Here is a 20,208-nt window from a genome sequence, read left to right as displayed (position 1 = left end):
TTTCAGAATGTTTTGTAAGATGCCGCCTGCTGCACTTCCGTCTGCACGGCTGATGCCCTATTATGCTGATTTATTCATTCCTCAGTGAGATAAGGGAAAATGTTAATCAAAGGCATTTCCTCTCCTTCCACGTATCAGCACTTCAGTTTTCAAGCACAAGACAAATTGCTCTTGTATGAAGTTGATTTTGTGGCTTACATACTCCTCCTGGATGCCGCAGCAATCGTAGAAACGCAGCCATGTCAATCATTAGGGCAGGTTCACATGACTGTATTTTCAATCTGAGTGCTGTCCGTTAAAACAAAAACAAACGGACAGCACTTGGAGAAATGTTATTCAATGGGACAGTGCAGATAAGCGGCTTTTTTTTTTTTTTTTCTTTAACGGACTGATTCTGGGCAGGGGCAAAAAAATTGCAGCATGCAATAGTTTCTTCATGCGTTGCATGAGACTTACCCATTCAAGTCTGTGTGCACGAAAAAAAACCCAGAGCCAGTATGTCACTCTCCACAAGGAGAAGCGTTATCCCTTAGACCTCAGTCCAGAGCTTCTCAAGTAGCCAAATCATATCTCATGCTTTGCACTAATGAGGGGCAATACCCCCGAAACACAGTCTGCAAATTGAGATTCTGATTTGGCTTTTATCCCAAGTCCCATTTCAAGGCCCGTTAAAGGATCGATAGTGACTTGTAGGATCGCTGCTTCGATCAGGTGGCTCTATAGCGTTCAAGTCCTCTACCTCTCTGATGAGATAATTTGCACAAAAAATATAAGGGTCAACCATATCTTATTCCTGTGGTACATGTGGTTTGCTTCCTGAAGAAGAAGTGATTGTAACTTTGAAACGCGTAGAATAAACCACAATCTTTTTCCTTAATCTACATCTGGATTGACGTCTTGATATACATATCCACAGAAATTCCTTTGATATAAAATTTATTGATTTTAAAATAAACTTTGTTCGGTGGAAGACCCCTTTAAGATGATGACTCCAGGTACTAGAAGGAGTAAGGCGTCTCTCGTACAATGAAATATTACACGTATTAAACAGGTCTACAGTAAGTGACAGAAGTCTAATTCTCTTCGGATAGGTCACGAACATTGGAAAAATTGTTCCAGTTTTTTTAGTATAAGGGGCAAAGCATGTCATATGTTTTTTATTTTAGCGTCACAACACAGTGCTTTAACACCTTCATGACATGTACCGTACATCTACGGCGCATGTTGGGTCACCCCCTTTTGATGTGGGCTCCGGCGCTGAGAAATTTTATAGCAAATTGTAATATTTATTTTCTTCTGTTACCCCCTCTCAAAATAAAAAAGTTTTGGCCAAAAGCAACATTTCAGTGGAAAAAATGGTATTTTGTTTCAGTGGTTTAAAATGCTCATTAGTCACCTAGATTATTTTCTCAAAAGGTGTAGTTTCCATGGGGTCACTTGTCGGGGACTTACACTGTTTAGGAACCTCAGGGCTCTGCAAACACGTGTGCTCAAACAGTAGTTTTCCCATCACATTAGGGTATCGGTGTATTTAAGGAGAAATTGCTCAACTAATTTTGGGGTCCATTTTTCCAGGTTTCAAGCCCTTTGAGGGGTGCGGTTTCTAAAATGGTGTCACTTAGGCCCTCAGAGCCACTTCAAATGTAGTCCCTAAAAAAAAATTGTTTTTGTAAATTTTGTCAGAAAAGCAACCAATTGCCGATCAATTTTGAACCCTTCTAACTGCCTAACAAAAAACATTGTTTCTTAAAAGGATGCTGATGTAAAGTAAACATGTGGTAAATGATAGTTAATAAATATCGTGTGATATAACTATCTGGTTTAAAGGCATGAAAATTAAGACATTTTTCAAGTTTTCATCAAATTACTGATATTTTCACAAATGACTGCAACAAATGTTTACCTAAATTTACCACTAACATAAAGTACAATGTGTCACGAAAAAAAGTCTCAGAATCACTGGGATCTGTTGGGGTTCCAGAGTTATTACCACAAAGTGACGCTTGCCAAATTGTCAAATTTTTTTGTAAATTATAATTTAAGTATACCAAAATGTATTTATTTTTATAAAAAAAAATTGGAACTTTCAGTGTAATTTATGAAGGAAGCAAGAAGTGACAAAAATTAAGGACTCAGATACACTCTGTATTAGTCATGAAGGAGGGCCTCATACACATTCTGTTCAAATTGTCATGTATTGGTACTCCTAGACTCAGAAAGGCTATGCACACAGTCTGCCAAAAATTACAAGCCGGGTCATCCATATACATCCATTCAATGCACCAACTGTAGAACCTCATTCAAACATTGTTAACAAAGGGTAGTTGTGGTGCTCCTACACTCATAAGAGCTCTGCACACAGTGCAAAGCCTGACAAAAGTTAAAAGCGGGGTCATACACCCTTCAAGGCACCAACTGTGATGACTCATAAAAAAAAGTATAGTTGTGGCATTACTGCACTCATAAATACTTTGCATGCAATGCAGAAAAGTTGATAAGGAGGGTAATACAGTCATCCATCTACCCTTGAAGGCAACAATTGGAGGGCCTAATTCAAATATTGAAGATTAAAAACACTTTATGTGCTGCTGTCATCTGGTGGTGTGGAAAAGTGGGGGCTAATCCAGGCTTTATTCATTTTTGAGTGAGACACGGAAAACCCACTCAGACAAGATGCTAGTGGCAGCACCACACCTCCAAAGCATAGAGGGACCGCTCATGCCAGGTGTCCAGCTTTGAGACCCAGTAGTTGAAGGTCGAAGATGAATGAGGGAGTACACTGGTTTGGTGAGCCAGGTATTGTTCGATCATCTTAGAAAACTTTACCCGCCTTGTCAAAAATACCTGGTCATCAGGGCATGGACGCTGGGAGGGTGTCATGAAATTGGCCCATGCCATTGTCAGTGTACCCTTGCCTCTGATGTGTGTGTTCCTCGCTTCTCCCTCTTGGTTGGACCAGAGGAAGCTTGCCCCCTTCCGCTAGCATCGTCTGATCGGAATTTTTTCAACATATTTTCCACAATGGCCTTCTGGTATAGCGCCATTTTAGTAGACCTTTCCTCCTCAGGAAGGAGATTTGCAAAGTTCTCCTTGTAGTTTGGGTCTAGCAGCGTGAGCAACCAATACTTTTTTTTTTTTTATATGCTACATATAATGCGAGTGTTACAGGAAAGGCAGCAGTACATAAAGTCTGCCATATGTGCCAAGATCCCTACAGCCAACACTTCCCTGTCTCCACCATGACGATGACTCTCCTCCTCGTCTGCCTCAGCCTCCTCATCGTTGTTACCCAATCCACTCTGAAGAAATGAGATGAGGATTGGTAAACGCCTAGCATAGGGGAAGAGGGGAGTGGTGTCACCAATCATGGACCCTGACATTTGGCCCACCAAGTCTGTAAATGACATGTGCCTGATAATGCTGGTGGTGGTTAGGCTCTTAGTGGTCAGGCCCCTGCTGATGTTGGTGCAGCGCCCCAGAGTCCTGGTCGTTGCAGTACTGTGGCTCCGCCGCTAAGGGGGGCTATGGTACGTCTGATGGCACTGAAGGAGTTCATCTGACCAGGTATCACATACACCAATACATTTCACAGTCGGGCCTCCAGGGGGAGCTAAGGGTGCTATTTATTAGGCCACTCCTCACCACTGTGGGTAAAACTGGGGGTCAGGCAGGAAGTTAGTGGAGAAAGCTGACTGGGTTGGAACCAGGCAACACCTTGTGGCAGAGGGTGTTGTGGGGAAGATTCGGTAGGGTCCCTGTCAGGTTTGGGACCCTGACAGAGGCCTGGCTACAAGAAGGAACGTCACGGGACCGTGCCTGCTCAGCATAGCGGCGGTGCCCTAAGAAAGAAATAGAAGCGAGATATATTGTGCTGAGTGAGAAACGAGATCAAAGCAAGAAGGAGAATACCAGTAGGAGTCGTGCTGTAAGACCGAGGCAACATCCTACTGAGGCGCACAACCGGCGGCCGGAACGCCGAGGAAGTATTACTATATTCAGCTTCAGGCAATACTTCAAACCAACGGCAGGACAGTCAGTCAAAGGCGGGCTGTCTCACCTAAATCACCTATGCAGTCTTGGGGGGCAACTTGTGGAGAGGGGCGACTCTAGGGTCCCGGAAGAGCTCCGAGCCTACCCGTCATACGGGTGCCGTTCTAACCGTAACATCAGGGAGGGACGGAGGATTAGCAGAACATCATCTAATCGAGTTGTGAGGGAACTTAAGAAACAGACACAACAGTTGTGGGGACTTTCCGTAAGCACAGCAGGGGAGGACCACAACACATAGCGCTAGCAGGTAGGCACAGATTTCCACCTGCAAAGAGAACTCTGGAGGTGCCATTGGACCGGCCGGACTCGTGCAGCCTGGTGGACCGGATTCCGGACTGAGGACCCAGAGACCTTCAGTAAAGAGGTAAAGAGACTGCAACCTGGTGTCCTCGTTATTTACTGCACCGCACCACCACTATCTACATCTATCATTGTGCGCCCCTCAGCAGGGTCACGGACCGGGTCTAGCCACCGTGACAACCCCAGAGCAGAGACTCAGGGGCCCGGTACCGGGTACCCCTCGGCCCTGCGGCAGTGGGGGCGCTACATTGGCATTGCACAGGTTGCAAATGACCATTATTTTTGTCTTAGAACTTAAAAAAAAAAAAAAACTCCCAGACTGGGGAACACCTAACTCTTTGACGGAGAAATCCAGGAGTGTCTTTGGGGAACAGTTGACAGTCTTCTCCCTCCGGTCACCCCACTGCGTCTTGCAGCCTGCTTCGAGCTACCGATCCCTCCCCCTCAGAGCTGCTGGCTTTGCTCTGCATGCCAGCTTCCCAGGTTGGGTTGGTGATTTCGTCATCCACCACCTCTTCTTCCATCGCTGCACTCTGGTCCTCCTGACTTGGTGGCTTAACAACAAGCTGACTTATCAGCAACTGTATCTCATCATCTTCCTCCCTTAACAAAATTTGTCGTTCCCACCGTCCTCTTATGGCTGTTTCTGCTCTAAGTTTTGTGCATCACTAAACAGCATCTCCTCCTGTCCCTGTTGGAACACTCAGGGTGAGAGGCCACAATCAAGAAGTGATGTTGTAAAGAGCTTCTCAGACTATTCTACTATGGGATCACTGGTTCACTGGTCTCCTGGGACTCAACATAGTGTGAGGAAGGATGATCAGGGTGAGAATTAAATGATCCAAGCTGTTGGTTATTGAGACTGGACTGTGTGGAAAACTGGATGGTGCTGGCAAGCATTCTGCTATCCTACTACTACTAGGACAATCCCTTCTTAAACTAAATGTTCGGCTACGATAAAATAATTGTCTATGCTTTCCTCCCGTGCTGGCGCTGTTCCCACGGTGTCGGCACTCGCTCTCCCGGGGCTGTTATGCGGTGGAATGACATGTGATGTTGCAGCCTATTCAGTGCTGGCATCACTGTCTCTGTCTTTGGACAAACTGAACATGAAGAGAAAGTCAGGGATCAGTTGCAGCCCGGACTTCCTCTTCCTGTTTAGTTTGTCCGAAGGCTGAGACAGTGACGTCAGCGCTGATTGGCTGGTGGGTATCAGATGTCATTCCACCGCAATCACATCCCCGGCAGCGCGAGTGCCAACAACGCTGGAACGGAGCTGGCATGGGAGGCGAGTATAGGCTTTATTATTTTATCGGGGCTGAACATTTAGTTGTACGGGTTGTCCTATAGTGCACAACCCCTTTTAGCGGCTGTGTCCGGTTCTCCAGTCTTCCTTGCATAAAACATGGTGCGTTTGAAAGAAAAACAATTAAAATAACCCTTGCTTGAGGGAGTTGCTTCATTTGGAGGGGTCGGGCAGTGCAATCACCGCCTGAGGTATTTGTATCAATCGTATTGGGATGGTCACTTTTGCTCCTTTTGAACATCTAAAACAGGAATTCAACTTGAGTAATTTGTAATTTTTCAGATTTCTACAATTTGACGCATGCAGTAAGAGCACAGGAAACTTTTTCTGATCTCTCCATCTCAGTCAATGGGATACTAGACTGTTCTGTCCTCACTAAATGAGGCAGGCTCATTGTAGCTATCCAGTCAGCTAAACCGCTATACCGGGGTCCAATAAGGAGACTGTGGTTGAGTCTGTGCTTTATTAAACGTAGTGGTATATTGATGCGGTGAAACTGTGAACAATGATATACATGGAATCAGTACATGGTATAGAACGATACATACTACACATGATAAACATTATGCATTACATTTAGAAGGCTAGTAACTGAACTAGGAGTGCAACTGGTTAAGCTAGGCTAATATAGAGCAGAAATATCTAGAGAAAAAACATAAAGACATACCGGCAATGCAATCGCAAGGGGAATGAAGTGTAAGCGTCTTCCCTGGAAGGCAAACTAGAGGAAGTGAATGAAAACTGGAGGGAAATGTGGGCTGAGCTACCATAATGCATTGCAAAGGAGGATCAGACATAAAAAACACATAGCAGAAAAATAGAACAGTCAACATATCTCTGACCGCTAGAGGGAGCCAAAGCACTACAGATGAATAAAGGCATGAATATATCAATACTGTATACTGAGAAACTGCGATTATGCAAACAAATAATTGGAGGCAACAAATTAGATGGCGGAGACAGAACACTCCCCGTCTGACATCAACGGATGTCACTACTCCTTTCTTCCGAAGGCAACAATAGGACCAGTTCAGATACCGGTCTGGAAAATGTCTTAGGTTCATTCCCTTTGGTCATCCTTAGTTCAACTTTGCGGACATTGCCATCCTTGCTGGGGAACGTTGCGGTAACTAGACCAAGTGGCCACTGGTTCCGGTGAATTTGACAGTCCTTCACAAGAACAAGGTCACCTACGTTCAGATTAGGTTTAGTAGATTGCCACTTCGTACGTGGCTGCAGAGTAGACAAATATTGTTTGCGCCACCTGTCCCAGAAAGTATTTGCAAGACTTTGTACCTGTCTCCATTGGCGCTTGTAGAGGTCCTTAGCGTCGAATCCTCCTGGAGGGGCACTGGACAGTCCCGTTTTCTGGGTAAGTAGAGTAGCTGGAGTCAATAACAAGGGCTCCTCAGGGTCGTTAGGAACTGGAACCAGGGGTCTTGCGTTAATTATAGCTGCAGCTTCTGCCATGAAGGTGATGAGGCTTTCATGGGTGAGCCTCGCTGCCCCTTCTTGAAGAAGAGTGGAGTCAAGAATTCTCCGTACTAGACCAATCATTCGCTCCCAAGATCCTCCCATATGTGAAGAATGAGGTGGGTTGAATGACCATGTGCAACTTTGGTCACTGAGGAACCTCTCAAGAGTCTTATAGTCTAGATTTGAAGGTATTCCCAATTCCTTTGCTGCACCGACGAAGTTGGTACCTCTGTCTGAGCGTATGTGCTTGATAGGACCACGGATGGCAATAAAGCGTCTTAAGGCATTGATGAAGCTTGACGTGTCGAGGGACTCAATGACCTCTATGTGGACGGCTCTGATTGACATGCAAGTGAACATGACTGCCCAACGTTTACTATTGGCTTGGCCGCCTCTAGTACGACGTGTAACAACTGACCAAGGCCCGAACACATCGAGACCAACGCTGGTAAAGGGAGGGTCTGGGCTGAGTCTATCTGCTGGTAGGTCAGCCATCTTTTGAGTTTGAGTCGAACCACGAAGCTTACGGCAGGTAATACATTTGTAGATGACACTACTGATGAGTCTCTTTGCACCAACGATCCACACACCGGCAGACCTGATGGCTCCTTCAGTAAATAGTCTTCCTTGGTGCTTGACCAGATTGTGGTAATGTTGTACGATTAGGTAGGCAACATGACATTTTCCGGGAAGTATAAGAGGGAATTTCTCCACAAACCCCATCTCAGCTTCTTTGAGTCGGCCTCCTACTCTCAGTAGGCCACTGTTGTCGATGAATGGGTCGAGTTTTCTCAATACGCTGCTCACTGGTATTGGAGCTTTGTTGATAAGACATTGGATTTCTGCAAAGTAGGATTCTCTTTGAACAGTGAGGATGATGTGATTTCTAGAGAACTCTAAGTCGGAGGTAACATAGGTATTTTTACAAAGATGCCAACCTTTACATTTTTCTGTGCCACAAGTTCTGGTGGTCTTGAATGAGCGAGCTATATGAGTCAGGCAGGTAATAGCTCGAGTAAGTGACTTCCAACTTAAGAATCTGTCGAACCTGCAAGATCCAAGCTGGATGACAGAGGTCATTGTATGAAGTGTAGACACCTGAGGGCGGATTTCAACATCTGAGTCCTCTCCTACTAGTTCAAAGGTGTCTGGAAAACATTCCTCAATGTGCAATAATTTTGGTCCTGACAGCCACGTTGTGCTTCCTAGTCGACTTGTGTCAACTGCTCTAGTTGCATGATCTGCAGGATTCTGGTCTGTGGGTATGTAATGCCACTGCTTTGGATGAACTGATCTCCTGATTCGTAGCACTCTGTTATTGACATAAACGTAGAATCGCCTGGTTTCGTTGTGGATATATCCCAGGACTACTTTGCTGTCCGAGTAGAACTTGGCCTGTGTCAGGTCGATATCCATTTCGGATGTGATGAACTCTGCTAACTCAATGGCTAGGACTGCGGCACAAAGCTCTAACCTGGGTATAGTGTGCTCTGGTTGTGGTGCGAGTTTGGCCTTTCCCATAATGAAACCAATGTGGCACTGACATTTGGAATCTACAGTTCTCAGGTAGGCAACAGCGGCAATCGCTTTGACAGAAGCATCTGCAAATACGTACAGTCTTTGGCTTTGTATTTCAGTAGATGGCACAGGGGCGTATGGTCTTGGCACATTCAGGTTGGAGAGTGCCGCTAACGAGTTCTTCCACTCTTCCCACTGGATCCTCTTATCAGGTGGCAGAGGTGCATCCCAGTCAGATGTTTCCCTAGTTAAGTCTCTTAGTAGGGCCTTGCCTTGTATAGTAACAGGAGCTGCGAAACCCAAGGGATCGTACAGACTGTTGATGGTAGACAGGACGCCTCTACGTGTGAAAGGCCTTTCTTCCTGGTTGACCTGAAAGGTGAAAGTGTCTGACTGTAGATTCCAGAGAAGCCCAAGGCTGCGTTGCATTGGTGCGGGGTCTGACCCCAGGTCCAGGTCTCTGAGACCATTACATAGGTCCTGAGAAGGGAACGCTTCCATGAGTTCTTGGCTGTTTGAGGCTATTTTATGAAGCCTAAGGTTCGAGCAGGCAAGCATGTCCTGGGCTCTCCTGAGAAGACTGATGGCAGTCTCAATTGAAGGCATTGCTTTGAGACAGTCGTCGACATAAAAGTCCTTTTCTATGAATCTTCTGACATCTTCTCCGTATTCTGCTTCTCCTTCCTGAGCTGACCTTTTGAGTCCGTAAATGGCGACGGCAGGGGAAGGACTGTTGCCGAAGATGTGCACTCTCATGCGGTACTCTGTGACTTCTTTAGTAGGATCATTGTCTCTGTACCAGAAGAATCTTAGGAAGTTCCTGTCTCTCTCTCTCACAAGGAAACAATGGAACATTTGCTGGATGTCAACGATGAAGGCAATGGAATCCTTACGGAAGCGCATAAGTACTCCCAGCAGTTTGTTATTGAGGTCTGGTCCTGTTAGTAGAACGTCATTTAGGGAGACATCATTAAATTTGGCACTGGAATCGAACACGACTCTAATCTGGCCTGGTTTCTTAGGGTGGTATACTCCGAACATGGGTAGGAACCAGCATTCTTCAGAGTCTTTGAGAGTGGGAGCTAGTTCTGCGTGACAGTTTTCAAAAATCTTTGACATGAAGGAGAAAAAGTGATCTTTCATCTCTGGTTTCTTTTGCAGATTACGTTTGAGAGAGGAGAAACGTTGTAATGCCTGATTTTTGTTGTTCGGTAGACGTGGTCTGTGGGTTTTGAAGGGAAGAGGTGCGACCCAGCTGTTGGTCTCATCTTTAACGAGTCCCTTGTCCATTACCTCTAAGAACAACTTGTCCTCTACCGACATTGCCACTTGGTTGTCCTGTTTAGTTCTCTGGAAGACTGTGCACCCTAACTGATCCTCATAGCTTCCCGACACTATACTGCTGTCGTGAGTAAAGTCTATTAAATGATTGGGCAGTTGGATGCTGTGTGGCAGTTCCCTGACATGGAACTCATTGTTACAAGGTTGAAACAGAGATGGTCGTCCTTTCTCCAATGTATTTGTCAGCATGCTTGTCACAGAAGATGGGGCGTGCATGTGTCCCAAGCATACGTTGCCAATTATGACCCATCCTAGGTCTAGCTTTTGGGCATAGGGAGCATTGTGGAGTCCATTGATATGACGTCTCACTTTATGAACCTGCAGGATATCTCTCCCCAACAGCAGAATTATCTGGGCCTGATGGTCGAGTTCTGGTATAAGGTGTGCTATTTGCTTTAAGTGAGCGTGATGGATTGCTACATCTGGCGTAGGGATTTCAGATCTGTTGTCTGGGATCTGGTTACATTCGATGATCGTAGGTAGTGGTAGGCAGAATTGTCCGTCTAATGACTCGATTTGGTAGTCTGTAGCTTTCCTGCCTGCTGTTGTCACAGTACCTGCACATGTCTTTAATGAGTAGGGAGTGCTTGGCCCTTTGATGTTGAATAGGTCAAAGAAAGTTGATCTAGCCAAGGATCGATTACTTTGATCATCCAAGATAGCATACAGTCTTACAGCCTGGTCTCTATGGCCTTTTGGGTATACTCTGACAAGGCATATTTTTGAACAGGACCTACTGTCTATTGTCCCTTTGCAGACCTCGGTACATTGTGAAGTGATCTCTGGCGTAGCTGTATCAGTGTTCCTTTCCTCCCCGCCATGCTCACTGTCAGCTGGCGTGTTTTGTGCACTCCATGGAGCTGGGCCTGGGTGTAGAGCAGTGTTATGGTCTGTGGTGCCACATTCTGTGCATTTTACACTGACCTTGCAGTCCTTGGCGAGATGAGTTGTGGACGAGCAGCACTTGTAGCAGATACCGTTCTCTTTCAGGAAGCTTCTGCGGTCTGGCATAGATTTTCCTCTGAAGGCTCTGCATTTCAGGAGAGGATGAGGCTTCTGATGAAGTGGGCACTGCTTGTCAGGGTCCTGCACCTTTGTCTCTGATTGGGAGCAGCCAGCAGACCTGTAATTAGAACCTGGAGAAGAAACATAAGTCTTGTGTACTGCCACAGATGTTCTGCGTGGATTTGCAGGTGGTGACGGTGTGGCATATGGCATTGCAAAGTCAAAGCTGGGATCGTTTCTAATTCTCGCTTGTTGGTGTATAAAGTCTACAGAAACGGAGAAGGGGGGAAATGGAACACTGTGTTTGTATTTGTACGTGGAACCATGTGTGAGCCACCTCTCCTGTAGATTGTAGGGCAACTTCTGGACTATAGGGTTAACACCTCTGGCTGTGTCGAGAAATGCAAGTCCCTGTAGGTCGTCCTCGTATTTGGCAACTTGGACTTCCTTTAGTAGGTCGCTTAGCTCTCTAAGTTTCTGGAGACCTTTGTTAGAAATTTTAGGAAAGTCATCGATTCTTTTGAACAAGGCTCTTTCTATTACTTCTGCTGAGCCGTAACACTCATCCAGCCTCTTCCAGATCTCTTTGAGGCCGGTCTCAGGGCGGTTTATATTAATGTCTCTGATCCTTACTGCGTGTTTGACTGACTCTCCTCCCAGGTATTTGACTAACAGGTCTATCTCTTCCCTGTGTTGTAGCCCCAAGTCTCTAATGACATTTTGGAAGGAAGCTTTCCAAGCTCTGTAACCTTCAGCTTGGTCAGTGAATTTCATGAGTCCCTTGGCAACCAGTTCACGTCGTGTGAAGAACTTGGCAAATTCTGTTGTGAACCGGTTGTCGGTGGAGTACACTGGTGATGGATCGCCCTGATAGTGATGTGAGGTGCGTTCATACCTGTTAGTGTCCTCAGGGTGGCGCCAGCCGGTGTCGTATTGCTTCGGTCTGACGTACGGTGTGTCAGAAGGGTGATCCACGTTGGTTACCTGGTGAGGGGCAAGGTAGTCATTAGCAGAGTCGTTTTGTCTCACGTTTTCGAGTTTGTTTCTGTCCTGGAGCTGAGCCTCGTGGTGACTCTCGCTCACTTCGCTGGAGACGTCGTATTCTCGTTCTGGTGCTGGTTCAGGGTTATAGTTTGGATCAGGAAGTTCATTAACATACTGAGATGTACGTTGTGGTGTGTCTTGTAGTGGAAACTCCAGACTTGACGTACTGCTTTGGCTATGCAGCTTGGGGCTTTGCGCGGCTTCTAGCGATTCCGCTTCAGCGAGGGCTGCGGCAGCTTCCCTTTTTGCTGCTAGGCTTTCTAAGGCGGCATCCACACGTGCCTTTTCTAACTGCATCCTTCTCTCTTGATCGGCTCTCTCATGATCTATGCGTGCTCTCTCTAAGCGTGACCTTCTCTCTTCATCATCTAGGCGTGCTTTTTCTAATTTAAGTTGCATCTCTTGGTCAGCAAAGCTCGCTCGTATTTTGGCGGCTTCAGCATTTGCGCGGGCAATGGCAACCGCGCTGGTGATGGATGTTGTCTTTGAGGAAACGGAAGTAACAGATCTTGTTCTATGCGATTTGTGAGACATGGTGTCTTGGGAAAGTGCTTGGCTGTGCAGAGATTGCTGTAGCTGTATTTAGTCTCTGAGTAGCCGGTGACTTGAATCCCACTAGTTGGATGGCTGCCGTTTCACTGTTCTGTCCTCACTAAATGAGGCAGGCTCATTGTAGCTATCCAGTCAGCTAAACCGCTATACCGGGGTCCAATAAGGAGACTGTGGTTGAGTCTGTGCTTTATTAAACGTAGTGGTATATTGATGCGGTGAAACTGTGAACAATGATATACATGGAATCAGTACATGGTATAGAACGATACATACTACACATGATAAACATTATGCATTACATTTAGAAGGCTAGTAACTGAACTAGGAGTGCAACTGGTTAAGCTAGGCTAATATAGAGCAGAAATATCTAGAGAAAAAACATAAAGACATACCGGCAATGCAATCGCAAGGGGAATGAAGTGTAAGCGTCTTCCCTGGAAGGCAAACTAGAGGAAGTGAATGAAAACTGGAGGGAAATGTGGGCTGAGCTACCATAATGCATTGCAAAGGAGGATCAGACATAAAAAACACATAGCAGAAAAATAGAACAGTCAACATATCTCTGACCGCTAGAGGGAGCCAAAGCACTACAGATGAATAAAGGCATGAATATATCAATACTGTATACTGAGAAACTGCGATTATGCAAACAAATAATTGGAGGCAACAAATTAGATGGCGGAGACAGAACATAGACTATATGGTGAGGGGTAAAACTAGGAAGGTATTATTTCCTTGATGTATAATTTTCTGCTACTAAGAGTCCTGGGAGACCTTATGACCGCAGTCCAAAATTGGTGGGAAAGAGATGTGGGACATATATCCATGGAAGAATGGGAGGACATCTTGTACTCAATGTGGTGGATATCGATTAACACAGCCTAGAGGAGGTCACAATTGTTCTTGATTCATAGTATATAAAACCCATAAAACCGCATATTAGATGGGTTTAAAGGGAACCTGTCACCCCGTTTTTTCTGTATGAGATAAAAATACTGTTAAATAGGGCCTGAGCTGTGCATTACAATAGTGTATTTTGTGGACCCCGATTCCCCACCTATGCTGCCGAAATACGTTACCAAAGTAGCCGTTTTCGCCTGTCAATCAGGCTGGTCTGGTCAGATGGGCGTGGTGTCTTCCCCCAGATCTTGCTTATTTTTCCGTTGGTGGCGTAGTGGTTTGCGCATGCCCAAGTCCAGAATCTACTGCACAGGGGAGGGAAAAGAGCGCGATCTGCGCTATTCCCCTGGTGATCGGTGGGGGTGGCCATCTTCCTGTGGCCACGCGTGCGCAGATAAAGCGCTCTGCTGCTCGGGGCTTCAGGAAAATGGCCGCGGGATGCCGCGCATGCGCAGATGAAGATCGCGGCGGCCATTTTCCTGAAGCAGAGTTCGCATCGCAGAATAGCGCAGATCGCGCTCTTTTCCCTCCCCTGTGCAGTAGATTCTGGACTTGGCATGCGCAAACCACTACGCCACCAACAGAAAAATAAGCAAGATCTGGGGGAAGACACCACGCCCATCTGACCAGACCAGCCTGATTGACAGGCGAAAACGGCTACTTTGGTAACGTATTTCGGCAGCATAGGTGGGGAATCGGGGTCCACAAAATACACTATTGTAATGCACAGCTCAGGCCCTATTTAACAGTATTTTTATCTCATACGGAAAAAACGGGGTGACAGGTTCCCTTTAAAAGCTGATTATTGCTGTGGGGAAGTGGGTTCATATCTGATTCACATGTTTTGGTCATGTTTGCAATTGGGGGAGCTATGGGAAAATGTCGGCAGACTAATTTGTGAGGTCTTTAACATTCCAATTTCCATTAATGCTAAGTCCTGGGTCTAGTATAGTACATTGTTAGATCTTCTCCAGTGTAGTTAGCCATAGCTAAAATATTCTACCATGTAATGAAGACTATTGCTAAACACTGGCTAAAAAGTAGCCCTCCCTTGATTGATGAACTAGTTGGGGGATTAAAGGAGTTGTCCACTACTAGGACACCTGTGGAGACATAGGGGAGGTTAGTGATTGCTCTCGTTGACGGCCTGAGGTCTCATGGACCAGGGATTCTCCCACTGAATGCCGCTCTTCATCCCCGTGGGCATAATACTCGGACAACACAGGGTAAGGATAAAGTAGAGTGGCAATACTTTATTGAACCACCAAACAGACAATGATATATACAACAGTCCCCGCAAAATACCCAAGATGGTGAAAAATTAGAGGCTCACCCTTCTGCTGATTCGCCGGGATTAGAGCAGCTGCGACTCCGGGGTTTCCAGGGCCGACTGCCCCCTCCTGTGGCACCATGCTTTTGGCCGGCAACCACAGAGAAGAGGTAACAACAACTTTAGGAAGCTGACAGTCCAGTGAGGTGCATGGCCAGGTGAGCAGAGGGTCACTACCTGGCTTCTCTGAACGTCTCCATTTAGCTACAGTAGGTGTCCAGTGGGTCTCAATCCTGGCTTCTTCAAATGTATCCATGGATTCAGTGCTGGTCAGTGGAGCAGAACAATATATATCCCTTTTTATATCCACATCGCTCAGTTATTAACTCTTAGGCCGGCGTCACACTAGCGAGTTTTACGAACGTATGAGCGCAGAAAATACGTCCAGAAAATACGCATTGCACACGGCCCAATGATTCTCTGTGGGCCAGCTCCTATCTGCCGTATATTACGCATCCGTAATATACGGTATGTTACGGGCGTAGAAAATCGCAGCATGCTGCGTTTGTCAGCGTATTGCGCAAAAAATCCACCAATGAAAGTCTATGAGGGTGAGAAAATTACGGATTACACATGGACCATGCGTGTGACTTGCCAGAAATACGCACCGGTGTTCTATAGAAAAACCGGTAATTCAGTGCGGTGTACAGTAAAATCACACTGACAGAATAGAATAGGTAGAATAAATGTGTACACATAGAATAGGTATATACACTAGATTCTAACGCATCCGGTATTGTAGAATATGTATGCGTAGTGTATAGCACAGCCCACGTAGTATATTGCACAGCCACGCTGCCCACGTAGTATATTGCGCAGTCCACATAGTATATTGCGCAGCCCACGTAGTATATTGTGCAGCCCACGTATATAGCAATGTGGGTATGATATCCCTGTTAAAAAAAAAAAAAAAAAAGAATTAAAATAAAAAATAGTTATATACTCACCTTCCGTTGGCGCCTGGATCCAGGAAGCGGTTACCGACGCTTGGAATCCACCGAAGCTCCGCCGAGCCACTCGCGCCGGACGCCATCTTCCATTCCCAGGATGCATTACGAAATTACTACCCAGAAGACTTAGCGGTCTCGCGAGACTGCTAACTCTTCTGGGTAATTTCGCAATGCATCACCGGGAATGGAAGATGGCGGCCGGGACGAGCGGCTCGGCGGACTACGGAGTGTGAGTATAGCAGGTTTTTTGTTTTTATTATTTTTAACATTACATTTTTTTACTATTGATGCCGCATAGGCAGCCTCAATAGTAAAAAAAATTGGGGACACACAGGGTTAATAGCAGCGGTTACGGAGTGCGTTACCTGCGGCATAACGCGGTCGGTTACCGCCGGCATTAACCCTGTGTGAGCGGTAACCGGAGGGGAGTATGCGGGCGCCGGGCAGTGAGTGCCAGGAGTAAGGAGCGGCCATTTTCTTCCGGACTGTGCGCATCTCTGATTGGTCGTGGGCGTTTTGCCACGACCAATCAGCTACTTGGATTCCATGACAGAATGACAGAGGCCGCGACCAATGAATATCCGTGACAGACAGAAGGACAGACAGAAAGATGGAAGTACCCCTTAGACAATTATATAGTAGATTTAATTCAGCACTAGATAGCAGAAAAGCCGGTTATTTAATTGCTGGCTTTTCCTATCTCCTTCACAAACCCTACAGGATATGAGACATGGTTTACATACAGTAAACCATCTCATATCCCTTCTTTTATTACATATTCCTCTTTACTAATGTAAGAAGTGTCTCTGTGTAAAATTTGGGGGCTCTAGCTATTACATTAAAGGGTTAAACGGAAAAATTGGCGTGGCTCCCGCGCAATTTTCTCCGCCAGAGTGGGAAAGCCAGTGACTGAGGGCAGATATTAATAGCCTAGAGAGGGACCATGGTTATAGGACCCCCCCTGGCTAAAAACATCTGCCCCCAGCCACCCCAGAAAAGGCACATCTGTAAGATGCGCCTATTCTGGCACTTAGCCTCTCTCTTCCCACTCCCGTGTAGAGGTGGGATATGGGGTAATGAAGGGTTAATGTCACCTTGCTATTGTAAGGTGACATTAAGCCTGATAATAATGGAGAGGCGTCAATTATGACACCTATCTATTATTAATCCAATAGTACAAAATGGTTAATAAAACACACATTATTAAAAAGTATTTTAATGAAAGACACATGGTGTTTTAATATTTTATTATACTGTACTCTTAATCCACCTGAATACCCTTGTCAGCTGAAATAAAGTTAAAAAAACCAAACCGTATTCCATACCTTCCGTCGTTCAATCTTGTCCCACGCTGTAAATCCATCTGAAGGGGTTAAATCATTTTACACCCAGGAGCTGTGCTAATGCAGCTGTGCCCCTGCCAGTAAAACTTCATGAATGAATGGAATGCAGGGGAATGTACTGTTGTTACCTCGAGTCGCGGTGATGCGCCCTCTGCTGGATGAACTCTTATGAACTCGAGCCTGGGAACTTTTCAGAATATTTTCTCTCGCTATCTAGCACTGAATTAAATATATATATATAAAAATAAAAATATATAAGTATATATTTAAAAAAAATATATATATACAGTGCCTACAAGTAGTATTCAACCCCCTGCAGGTTTAATAAGATGCAAATAAGTTAGAGCCTTCAAACTTCAAACAAGAGCAGGATTTATTAACAGATGCATAAATCTTACAAACCAAAAAGTTTTGTTGCTCAGTTAAATTTTTATAAATTTTAAACATAAAAGTGTGGGTCAATTATTTTTCAACCTCTAGGTTTAATATTTTGTGGAATAACCTTTGTTTGCAATTACAGCTAATAATCGTCTTTTATAAGACCTGATCAGGCCGGCACAGGTCTCTGGAGTTATCTTGGCCCACTCCTCCATGCAGATCTTCTCCAAGTTATCTAGGTTCTTTGGGTGTCTCATGTGGACTTTAATCTTGAGCTCCTTCCACAAGTTTTCAATTGGGTTAAGGTCAGGAGACTGACTAGGCCACTGCAACACATTGATTTTTTGCCTCTTGAACCAGGCCTTGGTTTTCTTGGCTGTGTGCTTTGGGTCGTTGTCTTGTTGGAAGATGAAATGACGACCCATCTTAAGATCCTTGATGGAGGAGCGGAGGTTCTTGGCCAAAATCTCCAGGTAGGCCGTGCTGTCCATCTTCCCATGGATGCGGACCAGATGGCCAGGCCCCTTGGCTGAGAAACAGCCCCACAGCATGATGCTGCCACCACCATGCTTGACTGTAGGGATGGTATTCTTGGGGTCGTATGCAGTGCCATCCAGTCTCCAAACGTCACGTGTGTGGTTGGCACCAAAGTTCTCGATCTTGGTCTCATCAGACCAGAGAACCTTGAACCAGTCAGTCTCAGAGTCCTCCAAGTGATCATGAGCAAACTGTAGACGAGCCTTGACATGACGCTTTGAAAGTAAAGGTACCTTACGGGCTCGTCTGGAACGGAGACCATTGTGGTGGAGTACGTTACTTATGGTAATGACTGAAACCAATGTCCCCACTGCCATGAGATCTTCCCGGAGCTCCTTCCTTGTTGTCCTTGGGTTAGCCTTGACTCTTCGGACAAGCCTGACCTCGGCACGGGAGGAAACTTTCAAAGGCTGTCCAGGCCGTGGAAGGCTAACAGTAGTTCCATAAGCCTTCCACTTCCGGATGATGCTCCCAACAGTGGAGACAGGTAGGCCCAACTCCTTGGAAAGGGTTTTGTACCCCTTGCCAGCCTTGTGACCCTCCACGATCTTGTCTCTGATGGCCTTGGAATGCTCCTTTGTCTTTCCCATGTTGACCATGTTTGAGTGCTGTTCACAAGTTTGGGGAGGGTCTTAAATAGTCAGAAAAGGCTGGAAAAAGAGATAATTAATCCAAACATGTGAAGCTCATTGTTCTTTGTGCCTGAACTACTTCTTAATACTTTAGGGGAACCAAACAGAATTCTGGTGGGTTGAGGGGTTGAATAATAAATGACCCTCTGAAAAAACTTTTCCCAATTAAAAAAAAAAATAAACAAAGAAATAACATTCTTTTTTGCTGCAGTGCATTTCACACTTCCAGGCTGATCTACAGTCCAAATGTCACAATGCCAAGTTAATTCCAAGTGTGTAAACCTGCTAAATCTGCAGGGGCTTGAATACTACTTGTAGGCACTGTGTATGTGTGTATATATATATATATATATATATATATATATATATATATATATATATATATATATATTCACGCTGTATATATGTTTTTAAGAATATTTGAGCCGATGGATCCATGATATGTCCATTTTGCAAGCCTGCGAGAAAAAAAATCGCCATACGGATGACACACGGATAAATTTGTGCGTAAAAATCGCATCCTCGCATTGAATACGGAACAGTGTTTTGGGACAATTGCTGCGTATTACGGCCGTAAAAAAACAGACCGTATTTTCATACGCCTAGTGTGACGCCGTTTGAGTATTTAATCAATCTGCATAGTTCATTCTTCTTTGTTTTGCAGATCAACAAACTAGCTTGACTTATACAATAGCTAATCAACATATTAACCCCTTCATGACCCAGCCTATTTTGACCTTAATGACCTGGCCGTTTTTTGCAATTCTGACCAGTGTCCCTTTATGAGGTAATAACTCAGGAACACTTCAACGGATCCTAGCGATTCTGAGATTGTTTTTTCGTGACATATTGGGCTTCATGTTAGTTGTAAATTTAGGTCGATAATTTCTGAGTTTATTTGTGAAAAAAACGGAAATTTGGCGAAAATTTTGAAAATTTCTCAATTTTCACATTTTGAATTTTTATTCTGTTAAACCAGAGAATTATGTGACACAAAATAGTTAATAAATAACATTTCCCACATGTCTACTTTACATCAGCACAATTTTGGAAACAAATTTTTTTTTGCTACGAAGTTATAAGGGTTAAAATTTGACCAGTGATTTCTCATTTTTACAACAAAATTTACAAAACCATTTTTTTTAGGGACCACCTCACATTTGAAGTCAGTTTGAGGGTTCTATATGGCTGAAAATACCCAAAAGTGACACCATTCTAAAAACTGCACCCCTCAAGGTGCTCAAAACCACATTCAAGAAGTTTATTAACCCTTCAGGTGTTTCACAGCAGCAGAAGCAACATGGAAGAAAAAATGAAAATTTAACTTTTTAGTCACCAAAATGATCTTTTAGCAACAATTTTTTTATTTTCCCAAGGGTAAAAGGAGAAACTGGACAACGAACATTGCTGTACAATTTGTCCTGAGTACGCTGATACCTCATATGTGGGGGTAAACCACTGTTTGGGCGCACGGCAGGGCTCGGAAGGGAAGGAGCGCCATTTGACTTTTTGAATGAAAAATTGGCTCCAATCTTTAGCGGACACC

General features: G+C 45.0%; 1 protein-coding gene across 1 annotated transcript in view; it reads left to right on the top strand.

Moving 5' to 3' along the window:
• The window catches only part of DEPDC1B (DEP domain containing 1B), a 100,566-nt gene that overhangs the window by 38,762 nt on the left and 41,596 nt on the right, over positions 1 to 20,208 (top strand). The window lies entirely within an intron of this gene.

This window comes from Ranitomeya variabilis, chromosome 1 (genome assembly GCF_051348905.1).
Source record: "Ranitomeya variabilis isolate aRanVar5 chromosome 1, aRanVar5.hap1, whole genome shotgun sequence".
NCBI lineage: Eukaryota > Metazoa > Chordata > Amphibia > Anura > Dendrobatidae > Ranitomeya > Ranitomeya variabilis.
The sequence above is the reverse complement of the archived record's forward strand: the minus strand, read 5'-3'. Positions and strand labels throughout refer to the sequence as shown.